At 39.9% G+C, this 12,067-nt stretch overlaps 1 long non-coding RNA gene across 4 annotated transcripts in view; it reads left to right on the forward strand.

Moving 5' to 3' along the window:
- The first annotated feature begins 727 nt into the window (after positions 1 to 727).
- LOC121160983 overlaps positions 728 to 12,067 on the forward strand; it is a 113,091-nt gene continuing 101,751 nt past the window's right edge. For 3 of the 4 annotated variants that reach the window (XR_005884601.1, XR_005884599.1, XR_005884598.1), the window contains exons 1-3: positions 728 to 958; positions 2,471 to 2,564; positions 7,034 to 7,105. This is a non-coding gene — a long non-coding RNA (uncharacterized LOC121160983). Of the gene's footprint in view, positions 959 to 2,470; positions 2,565 to 7,033; positions 7,106 to 7,842; positions 7,976 to 12,067 lie in introns of those variants that run through there. The other variant, XR_005884600.1, reaches the window with a different exon arrangement.

The raw sequence follows: 12,067 nt of genomic DNA on the forward strand, positions 1-12,067 counted from the left end.
GAAGATTCACTGCCACCCTAGGTGCAAGGTGCACAAGTAAGCAACACTCAAAAAAAAAATGTTTAAGCAATTTAGGACTTTTCCATCCAAATTTGAAGTTTCTTATTTTCAAGTTGAAAAAGTATACAACCTATAAAATAGATTTCTGTGCCACCTAGTGATTTGTGACATGATTTGTGTACTCACACTAAAATACTTCAACACATCCAGTTAACTAGCTGAGTCTGAGGACGCCTATACTGCAGATACTAAAGTCACGTTTTAGCTGAGCTTCACCAGGTTTGATCTCCAATATATTCTTTCCCTTCCACGGCTAATTTTCAAGAACAATTATCAACTAAAACATGCTTTATCAGTACAACGCTTCATCAACAAAGGAAAAAAAAATTAAAACATTTTCAACTTTGAATAAGATATTAATCTCGTCTTTGAAGTTGGGATGGTATCACCTGCACCTGGTGCAAAAGTCTAATTGTGGGGAGCAGTGCACCGGGAGCCTACCCCACGTGTATGAAGGGCCATCACAAGATGGCGGCTGGCTGAGGGCCAAGAGGCGGGGTTTGTCCTGCCAGCAGGTAAACAGGAAGTTGCAGGGATAGGCTAGCGATTATGTCATTGCTATCAGCCTATCAGGTAGCGCCCAGTGGACCCAAAGAGAGAAGTGATTGGTGGAGAACTATATAAGCAGCCTACTTTTGGCAATAAACCTCTTTTCGTTCGCCTGCCCCTTTTCGTTCGTCCTTCCTTTCCTGTTCGCCTGTTCGTTTGTGCGTATGTGTGTGCGCTCATTCTTTCAGTGTGTGTACCAGTTGCAGTGGCGGTTCCAGGCCCTCGAGATACCTCGTCATTTTAGTGTCACCACAGGACGGCCACATTCTGGTGGCCTGTACGAAGAATTTTTCAGCCTGTGCTGGCATAAGAAAAGCGGCAGAGGGGGAATTTCCTGGCCTGCGCTGGCGTAAGTGTATAAAGTGAAAGTTACTTTATTTTCACCTTTGAGGCGGTTAAGTGGTTTTAGCCCAAAGAGGCGAAATATTACCCCGGAAAGCGGATTTTAGCCCTAAGAGGTGGCGTTTTTTTTTTATTTTTGAGAGGTAGCAGGATTGTGCTCCATCTTATTCACTCAGATGGGGTCTGAGGTTTCACGTGCCCGCAAGGAGGAGCCGTTAAAGGGGTTGGTCCTCCGTTTGTGTTTCTTGTTAGCAATGTTAGGTAGGGATTTGCTTACTTGTGGAATAGATTGTTTTCTTTCAGAATGTTGGAATACAACCGAGTGCCCACTGGCTGTGGTGATGTGCGTGCCCACCTATTTTCCCAGACCGATGACAGTTAAAGAAGTAGACCTATTAGTCCTCCTGCGGAGAGGGCACGACTTGGGGGTTACCGCTGCCACTGTGACAGCAATTGCTACAGCTGCCGCTGCTGCCACCTCGGCCATTGCTGCCCTAGTGACTGCTGTACCGGCGACTATGACGGCAAATGCTCTGGCACAGCAGACCTCTGTGGTTCTTCAGACACAGGAGCAGTTTAGCCAACATGTTTGGACTGCTTGCTAATTATGAGCTAATGAGTGGACATGTTACCTGAGGTCCTCTCAGTTTCCAATTTTCAGCTATTCTATTTAGAAGCCGTTTGGTTTATTTCAATGGGACCTGAGATGTTTAGTTTGATAATTTGCATGCTGGAGAAGCTTTTGGTTTATTTGAATGGGACTTGAGATGTTCAGTTTGATAACTTACATGCTGGTTGCATGAAAAAATTGTAACCATTATTGCCACCTGAGTTGAGGTGGCTGCTGTGAAAACAGTGGGTTTGTCATTGGTACAATCTGTGGTCCATTGGGGCAGACATTGGCTTGGGTTTTTGTCCTTTGGAGGGTTATTGTGCCTCGTGATCTTCCTGCTTGTCTGGGTTAAGTGCCTGAGACATCGGCAAGATAACACTACTATGTGACAGGCCCTGATGGCCTTGGGAGCAGGGGCCTCCCCCTTAGTATGGTTAAGAATACTAGACTGGTAGTCAAAGATGGGTAAGGCCTGTGGGGACATGTACCAACCTAAGACAGGGCGTAGAGCTGGAAGCTCTGCCACCCAATGACGGGTAAGGAGGTAGTCCTGCTGTGGGCGACCTAAGGCAGGCATGGCCTTGGTTAAATAAAAAGGGGACAGTTGTGGAGAGCAGTGCACCGGAAGCCAACCCTATGTGTATGAGGGGCTGCCACAACGTCCTGCCAGCAGGTAAGCAGGAAGTCGCAGGGATAGGCTAGTGATTATGTCATTGCTATCTGCCTATCAGCACCCAGTGGACCCACGGGGAGAAGTGATTGGTGGAGAACTATATAAGGAGCCCACTTTCAGCAGTAAACCTCTTTTCGTTCGCCTGCCCCTTTTCGTTCGTCTTTCCTTTCTTGTTCGCCTGTTCGTTTGTGTGTGCGCGCACGTGCGTGCGTGCGCGCTGGTGGCGGTTCCAGGCCCTCGAGATACCTCGTCATTTTAGTGTTGCCACAGGACGCTGACATCTAATGGCTGAAATCTTCAACCTGCATGCTACAGGATCACATACAGGTGCCAGTTCATGTCCCAACTACTTTTACTTTCTATATAGCTCCCTGATGGTGGCATAGGCAAGGAATAGAAAATGGGCCAAAGCTGTGGATCATTGCACCTGTGTGGGAGATCTGGAAGAGGCTGCTGGCTCCTGGCTTTGTATAGGCTTAGTTTCAGCCATTGTGCTACTTTATGAATAAACCAGCAGATGGAAGATCTTTCTCTTTGTAGATCTGCCTTTCCAACAAGAAAACAAACATTTTTTAAAAGAAATAGTGTTACTTATGATATGTAATTATCCTTTACCAAATAATATTTATATATTTTATAGTTCACACAAACCTCATAACAATTATACCACTTTTTTTTTTTTAAGATTTATTTTTATTATTTTCTCATTGGAAAGGTGGATATACAGAGAGGAGAGACAGAGAGGAAGATCTTCCGTCCGATGATTCACTCCCCAAGTGAGCGCAACGGCCAATGCTATGCCAATCTGAAGCCAGGAGCATCTTCCGGGTTTCCCACGCGGGTGCAGGGTCCCAAAGCTTTGGGCCGTCCTCGACTGCTTTCCTGGGCCGCAGGCAGGGAGCTGGAAGGGAAGCGGGGCTGCTGGGATAGAACCGGCGCCCATATGGGATCCTGGGCGTGCAAGGCGAGGACCTTAACCACTTGCGCCACCGTGCCGGGCCCATTTATACCACTTTTAGTCACTATATTATGAATGAAGTTATGCTGTATTTTGTACACCACCCATTCAAGTAAGAACATGAGCACTAAGTAATGGTATCCATTCTATTCTTTTCCCATGCAAAATAGAACAAAGAGGATGTATTTACAGAGCAAGTAAATGGATTGTTCCTAGTATTATATTCCATTATTGTAAAGATAGTACTATTCAAGAAATAGGATGAAAAGCATAATGTTTTTGTTGTTTGTAATGGGAATTTAGGAAAAAAGAAACTTAGAACAACTGAAGAGAGTCTCAGAACTCTTACATACTTGACAGAATACTTCCCTAGGGACATTAACAATTGCTTTGCAGAATCGGCAAATACATAACCTTCAGTAGTGTTTTGTCTTTCTGGATTTCAACCCTACAGGTGAGGTGACTTCCATCACTTCCCTTGAGGGATAATTCCATAATCCAGCAACTTTGACTGCTAGGAAGTTTCTCAAATAAAATTTTTTATCTAACACAAGTTCATTTAATATAGTTGCACTGAATCTGAGCACATCATTTAATGATTTCTCATTCCCACTGAAGGATACACTTTTTTAAAAAGATTTATTTATTTTTATTAGAAAGGCAGAAATATACAGAGGAGGGAGTGAGGAAGATCTTCTGTCCACTGATTTACTTCCCAAGTAGCTGCAACGACCAGAGCCTAGCTAATCTGAAGCCAGGCACCTGGGGCCTAATGGTATCAAATATCTGTCGTGCAGCTTATTTTTATTACAATTATTTTGATTGGCAGTTTAGAACACAAAAAAAACAAAGCACAGATACGAAAATCTGATTCTGAAGTAAGGCAACCCACATGGAATTTTAAAATCCCTAAAATATTAGGGTAAGTTATGTCTGAAAGAGTACATTCCTACACAGGAAAAGATTTAAATATCTCTGCAATATCCTCAAGGATATTTACACAGAACAGGAAAACACTGACTTGAGAGAAAGTACAAATAAAATAGGAAAAATATATAGGAAATATAGGATTACTACTGCTAGTCCTAGAACTCTTCAGAACTTCACACGTGGATAGGTAATTTCCTTGCCTGCCATCAAGTAGTTATGCCTGTTTGGTTTTGCTACCGATTCTTATGGAAGCTTTCTAAACTGCTTTCCTTACTGCGCCTTCATGATTTATACTTTTAACATTCCACTTTATTTTCTTTAAGCAAAATTGCTTATATTGTGACATGCCATGTCTTACACGTGCTAATTTAGTATATGGCTTCAGTGTGCCATGGTTTATAAAAGGCTACACATTGCAAAGCTCAACAGAGCCTATCTTGCTGGAAAATTGCTTTTATATTTAACTTGCACTAATGTTTACTTTGTACAAAAAACAATTATTAGATGTTTATGTTGTTCAGGAAAGATGTTATGTTCTTGTTAGTTACACTTCCTGTTTATATCTACCATGAGAGACTATGTAAATAAATGTGTTTCTGTGCATATTTAAAATTAGAAAATAGTAATGCACAGAGTCTGTGCTGAGGCATAGGTAGCAGAGGGCAAGAAAGGGAAGTGTAGAAATACAGGGATGGGACAAGGTTTTTTTAGCTCATGCTTCATTTCAGTGTTCACTAGAAACAGCTTTTGCCAAATACCTCAAATCTATTTCCAAAGTTGGAGCTGTGTGTGGAAACCCTTAATGCGTGGAACAATCTGATGTGTTCCAAGGATGACAACCATTTTGTGTTTCTGAATACAGGACACACTGGTGTGTGTTTACGAAAAGCGTTCTGGTTAAAGCTGAAAAATGGGAAATGGTCAAATGTATATCACAGAAAAACTGGCCATTTTTAATATCAGGTTCCCAAAAAGGATGGCTCCCCTCCTACCAAATCTAGCATCTCCTAACTTTTCAAATAAATGTGTTTTGCAGCACAATTGAACTTGCTGAGATATTGTGTATAATTACTTTATTATAAATACAGTTGATATGACAGACTCTTTAGCTTGTTAAGCTTAAAAATAACTGAGATTTTAAAGAGCAAATTTCCTGACTATTGTTTCAAAAGACATAAAACCCCCAGAAGATTCAAGCCAACAGACAATGACTGCTCCTTGCTTTCATGAAGTGCAATTCTATGGCAAGAGCACCTTAGAAGGGGGAGTTGAAAACTGAATAGCTTGTTATATACTAAATTGTTTGTTTAATGTTTTTTACCCCATCCTGTTGTTTCTATTTTACCTTCAAATTAAACTCCTTTATGCACTACTACCACCAGATATGTATCCTCTTACTCAAAATATGAACTTCTAAAAATTTTAATGGGTAGGCTTGGAGAAAATCAGTAGTTTCTCCAACTACTGGTTTCTGAGGCCATTCATTATCTATGGTATGTTAAACCTGAATTCTCATAATTATTATGTTCCTTTTATATTTTTAATATAGAATCAGCAGTAGTAGAAATAGTTATTTATTCTTTGTTTTATGTGAAGGGTTTTGTTTATACAAATTTAATATGAAAGTTTCTAATATTTAAAGGAAATATAATATCATTCTAGTTCAAGATTCCACAGTATATTCATATTAAAATTGGGCCAGAGATTTTCTGCTGTAGGAGGGTGTTATATTGTAACATATCCAACAGCAGCCATGGCCTCTAAAAAAAAAACTTAATTTGTCCAGACAGTAAATATCTCTGGCAAAAAATGTGTTGCTGGTTATAAGTCATAAAAGCTTCTTCCTTCCTGTTCTATATTCTCAGAATATATCTCTGATAAAAAACAATAATAATCACAAGTTGAAATCACAAGCTAATATTGATATTGGCATTGGAATCAAACCATACTGTGTCCCAGTCTATTCCTGAAAATTGACTTTATGTTGTGACATTTTGAATTCTTATAAAATCTTCATCTTAAAACAAAGTATCAGATTTCAGTTTTCTCATTTTTATGTTCCTTCATTGTAGTTTACTGACCTTTTCAGTATTCTAAAGATTTTGAAGGAGCTGACCATTCCTCTCTCTTTCTGTTAAAAAGTTACAACAACCTGTTACTGGGATAGAAATGATTGGCCAACCAAGATAAAGAATTTTAAAAAGGTCAAGTGGTTCAACAGACCATATATTGTATGGTCTTTCTAAAGCATTTTGAATACGAGCTTTAACATTTTTTAAATAAAATCTAATACAGGGAATAAAAATAAATATTATGGTTTATTTCTCTTCCTCCAGTCAAACTAGCTTGTTACTGTGGTCGCTTGGTGTTCAGTTTAAAGCACTGAAACTTATGCAATCCTCTGTCAGAATAACAGTTTTTGATTGTTAGGAAACTGATCTGCCTGAGTTCTGAAATAAGTATATCTCTGTGAGTCTACTCTACTTTATACAATTTCTAAACAAAAAGGTAAAACTCATTCAACTATAAGCCATTGCAATTTCTGCTTCTTCAGCGATACTGTGGGGATTTTCATTTAATAAAGTGTCAGCATCAACAATAGCATTTTCAATGAACATCTAGTTTTTATTCTTACATACATAGCCAGCAAATTTAAAGTCTAGTTTTGCATATTCAGTGAAGAAAATGTGTTTGGGAGGGGCGATGGGAAAGGTGAAAGAGCTTCCTCACACTTTGTTGAGTTGGAACGAATTTAAATTACATAGCTATCAAAGAATCAAATGCATAAAAACACAATGCTTGTTCTAGCACCGGGATTTTCAAATACAATATTTTTGACATATGTAAATGACATGAATTCTTGAATATAGCAATCATGTAAAACTGTGTCTTGTCTTTTTGTGTTTAGTACCTGGAAACATCAAGGGAAACAGCTGCTGCCTGAATACTCAACTGTACAAATACTGAATTCAAACAAAAGGTGGGAATTGTATATCAAAATGTATTTTCGGCTTACAGCATGTGAATCAGTTTACAGGTGTTGTGGGAACCGAGAGGGGAGTGGCAAGAATAACGAAGAGTTAAAAAAATATTTTGGCACAAGTCTTCTTTGTATAAGGAAAAAAAGACTTTTTTTCTTAGATTGACATCTAACTTTTTAAAGATTTTTATTGGAACGTCAGATACACAATGAGGAGGAGAGACAGAGAAGAGATTTTCTGCCCGTTGATTAACTTCCCAAGCTGCCTCCATGGCCAGAGCTGAGCAGATTTGAAACCAGGAGCCAGGAGCCTCTCCTGCGTCTCCTATCCGGGTGCAGGGTACCAAAGGCTTTAAGCCATCCTGGACTGCTTTCCCAGGCCATAAGAAGAGAGCTGGATGGGAAGCGGGGCTTCTAGGATTCGAACCAGCGCCCATATCGGATCCCAGTGCATTCAAGTTGAGGTCTTTAGCCACTAGGCTATTGCACTGGGCCCTGAACTTTTAATGTTTAAAAAATGTAGTAAATTTTTACTATTTAGTCAACATGTTACTTTTGCTAAGACTGCAATTTTCTGTAATAATATGTCAGAACACTTGTTTTACAAAGGTCTACCCAGAGTTCGTTCTTTAAAAGAATAAAAGAGCAGTTTTTGGCTGAAGTTGAAGTGTTGCCAGGAATACTGGGTGTGAGTTCCTGCTCAAATGCCTGAATTTGAGTCTGTGCTTCATTTTAAGTTTGCACACTGCAGGAGACCGGAGGTATTGGCTCAGATACTTGGGTCACTGCCACCCACATGAAAACCTGAACTGAGTTTCAATCCTGGCATTGGTGTGGTTCAGGTTCAGCTCATGTAAACATTTGGGGAATGAGCAAATAGATGGTATATCTTTTTTCTCTCTCTCTTTTATTTTAATGTCTCTTTGCTTTTCAAACAAAGAAAAAATACCAATTTTTTGTCATGATTTTTTTTTCCTAAATAGCACTATTTGCATATGGGTTCTTAAAAATAGAATTCAAATTATTGTAAGACAATGGACACAAATATGCCTTCAAATTTTAATATTTTTTAGTCTATCTGTCTGTCTATGGGGTATATGTATAAATGACATACACACACACACACACAGAGAGAGAGAGAGAGACTCACTGCCTTTCCCAGTGCACAAAAGTAGAACACTGGAATCAAGAGTGAGGTATTTTAGTGTAGTATGTCACATGCAGCATCCTAATTTCCAGTGAAAGAGCTTTCCCTTTCATTCCTTTTATTATTCTATTATAGGAATCTATAGGTATGTGTATGCATATACAAATATATATTATTGTCTCCTGAAGTACATGAAATAGGTAGCTTACTTTTGAATTAATTTTCGGTGCTTTATATTTTATGGATTTTAATAATAATACATGAGAATGTTTTCTATATGAAACATCACTGTCCTGGAATCTTGAATATTCATTCTCTTCATTGTCACACTGTCCCTTCGTTGGTAACTATTTGATCATTGGATATCCTCCATTTGGAAAGGTAGGGCATGCTGTGGTCTAGAATATCCTACAACTGGGGTTGTACAGAAAGATGGCTTTTACAGTAGGTTCTTCCATGTGCTAACACAAACTTAAGTGTTCTTCATGTCCTTTCATGGTTTGATAGCTCTATTTATTTATTTATTTTATGGAATCCGATTCCATTGTTGAATGCCTACAGGGAACAAAAGCATTGTGTGTGTAAACACCAATAACCAAAACTATAAAATTTTGTGGTAAGGATATGAGTAGCTTTATAAGAAACTGAAAAAAAAGTATCTTCCCAATTAGGCAAACAATTTATATTTTCACCAGCAACAAAAGAGTATTCTTGGAGTTCACTTTGTTGTCAGTGTTTCATAATGTCAGGATTACAGAATTTGACCATTGTGATATGTGTATAATAATATCTCCTTAACATTTTGTGATTTTCTTTTTTTTTAAGATTTATTTTTATTATTTTTTTTTTTATTGGAAAGGCGGATATACAGAGAGGAGAGACAGAGAGGAAGATCTTCCGTCCGATGATTCACTCCCCAAGTGAGCGCAACGGCCAATGCTATGCTGATCCGAAGCCAGGAGCCTCTTCCGGGTCTCCCACGCGGGTGCAGGGTCCCAAAGCTTTGGGCCGTCCTCAACTGCTTTCCTGGGCCGCAGGCAGGGAGCTGGAAGGGAAGCGGGGCCGCCGGGATAGAACCGGCGCCCATATGGGATCCTGGCACGTTCAAGGCGAGGACCTTAACCACTGCGCCACCGCACCGGGCCCACATTTTGTGATTTTCAAATGACACATCCTATTGTATATGTTTTCTGCTGATTGCTTTCCATATGCAACTATTTTTTGTGAGATGTTCATGTCATTTGCATTTTATTTAACTGCATTGTTCATTTTCTTATTGTTGGATTTTATGAGTTCTTGGTATATTTTGAATAACAATTTTGTTTTGGCTTTGAGTTTCCTGATTCTCTTGGCTTTGCCTTTTCTGTAGTAGCAGAGTTTTTTAAAAGTTGAGATGATTGGGCCCGGCGCGGTGGCGCAATGGTTAAGGTCCTCGCCTTGCACACCCAGGATCCCATATGGATGCTGGTTCTAATCCCAGCAGCCCCACTTCCCTTCCAGCTCCCTGCCTGTGGCCCGGGAAAGCAGTCAAGGATGGCCCAAAGCTTTGGGACCCTGCACCCGTGTGGGAGACCCGGAAGAGGCTCCTGGCTTTGGATTGGCATAGCATCGGCCGTTGTGCTCACTTGGGGAGTGAATCATCGGATGGAAGATCTTCCTCTCTGTCTCTCCTCTCTGTATATCCGCCTTTCCAATAAAAAAACAATAAAAATAAATATTTTTAAAAAAAGTTGAGATGATTTGTTAATTCACTATATTTTCAGGGTCATACCCAATGCATTGTAATAACTGTAACACAATTTTCATGTTAATGTGATACTAATGCAAAGAGAAAGATTCCATGAAATTCCTAGATAATATTCTAAGAATGTAAGGATTGTCCCTTCCTGTTTATGTCTGCATACATGTCTGCTTTCTCTCTCTTTCTCTCTCTTTGTATGAGACAGTAGGTTTTTATAAGGCCACCCCATCAATACTTTCTGTCAAGTATCATGATATTGGAGTTGTCCTATGTTGTCCTATGATTTTTTTATAGTTTTTCTTTGCTATTTTAACTATTTTGAATTAATTTCATAAATAGTACAAAGACTAAGGATTTTTTTTTTGCATGTTGAAAGCTGTGTTTTCCAACCTCATTTGTGGAAAGACTGACTTTTCTCTCTGTGTTGGTTTTGCGATTTATCAGTGATCAGTTTGCTATCCTTACCTGTGTCTGTGCCAGGACTATCCATTCTTTTCAGTCAGCACTCTATTATCTATTGCCTGCCTTACTACATTGATTATTCTAAGTTTATGGTAAGTCTGTTTTTTAGAAGATTTATTTTAATGCATTTGAAAGTCAGATTTATAGAGAAGTCATGACTGAAATTTGGTGCAACTCTAGTAAACTCCCCAAATGGCCAGAATGGCTGGGTGCTGAAACAATCCAAACCCAGGGAGCTTCTCCTTGGTCTCCCACATGGTTTTAGGATCCCCAAAACTTGGACCCTCCTTTGCTGCTTTCCGAAGCCATAAGCAGGAGTCTGAATCACAGATGGAGAAGCAGGGACACACTTATATGGGATACTGGAACCTACAGAGAAAGAATGAACCAGATGAGCCATTGTGTCGTTGCCTATAGTACATCTTAAAGCTGTGTTGGTATGCCCACATTAGTTCTTAGTCAATTTTGTGTTGACTGCCTGGGTCTGCATTTCTTAAAATAGCTCTGTTCCAATACATTAGATTTAGATACTGTGATATCAGTCTTTGTCCTCTTTTTTCTAATTCCTTTTTTATTTAAGGAAGAAAAAGTAAATTAAACCTGGTTCAGTGTGATTATAGGTAAAAGCCAAAAGCATTAATCAAACAATAATATCGTCATTTTACTCATTTTCATTAAATTTTAACCTAACTCCAGATCATTAAAACTTGTAATATGTTACTCTTAGACATTATTGGATACAGATATAAGCCAAAGTTTGATTAAAGTGCATCTGTAGCACAAGGTTGAAGCACCTAGGCCCAGAGACTGAAGTTGCCTTGGCCATGGATGTGGTGGTTGTAAATTGTCCCGGGAGGGTGTTTTGGGGACATGTGGGTAGGGGACCACTAAGGAAGTGCATTGTAGACAAAGAATGACTTCTGAAGGACTTCTGTAAACTGGGCTACTACAACTGTAGGTAGCTGAGGGTGCTAAGACTCGGTAGCTCCAAATGGAGGAGCTGGAGGACATGTCAGACCAGGACACCTGTCATTGTGACCAACTGGGACTGAGCTAGTTGGCATCAAAAAGAGCCCATAGGCACACACAAAAACTTAGCGCTTGGAAATTTGCTGCCTGGCAAGACTGGGTCATGGTACCCATGAGTGTTCAACAAGGGATGGGCAAGGTTAGTCTGGGTCATGACACTAACCAGCTTGCAAGAGAACAAAGTCTGGAGGCAAATTCTGTAGGGACTTCATGTGCTTATCCCTGTAGGACTGCAATACTTGCTGGTTTTCATGGTGAAAGTTACGTTAGGCATGACCACAGAACTCACCAACACTAATGAGTACTGGGGCTCACAGTAGATTGAATTGGCCCAAGCTGCAGCAACTACAGGCACAACCAAGAATTGGGTGTGGGGGACAGGCCAGAACGCAGCATATACCAGCGCTCACAAAGGCATGACTGGGGAGTAGATTATACTGAGAAGGGACCCTAACATCCACTGACATGCTTGAGTTTTGTTTTAGTTGTGGGCCTGGTAGTAGAACTTGAAAAACTCTCTAAATGGGCTGCAGCTCCCCCTGGATAGAATGAGAGTTTAAGCTGGGTATGAGCTAGAACAAGC

This window comes from Ochotona curzoniae, unplaced genomic scaffold (assembly GCF_017591425.1).
Source record: "Ochotona curzoniae isolate NIBS_2020 unplaced genomic scaffold, NIBS_Ocur_1.0 contig_4612, whole genome shotgun sequence".
Taxonomy (NCBI): domain Eukaryota; kingdom Metazoa; phylum Chordata; class Mammalia; order Lagomorpha; family Ochotonidae; genus Ochotona; species Ochotona curzoniae.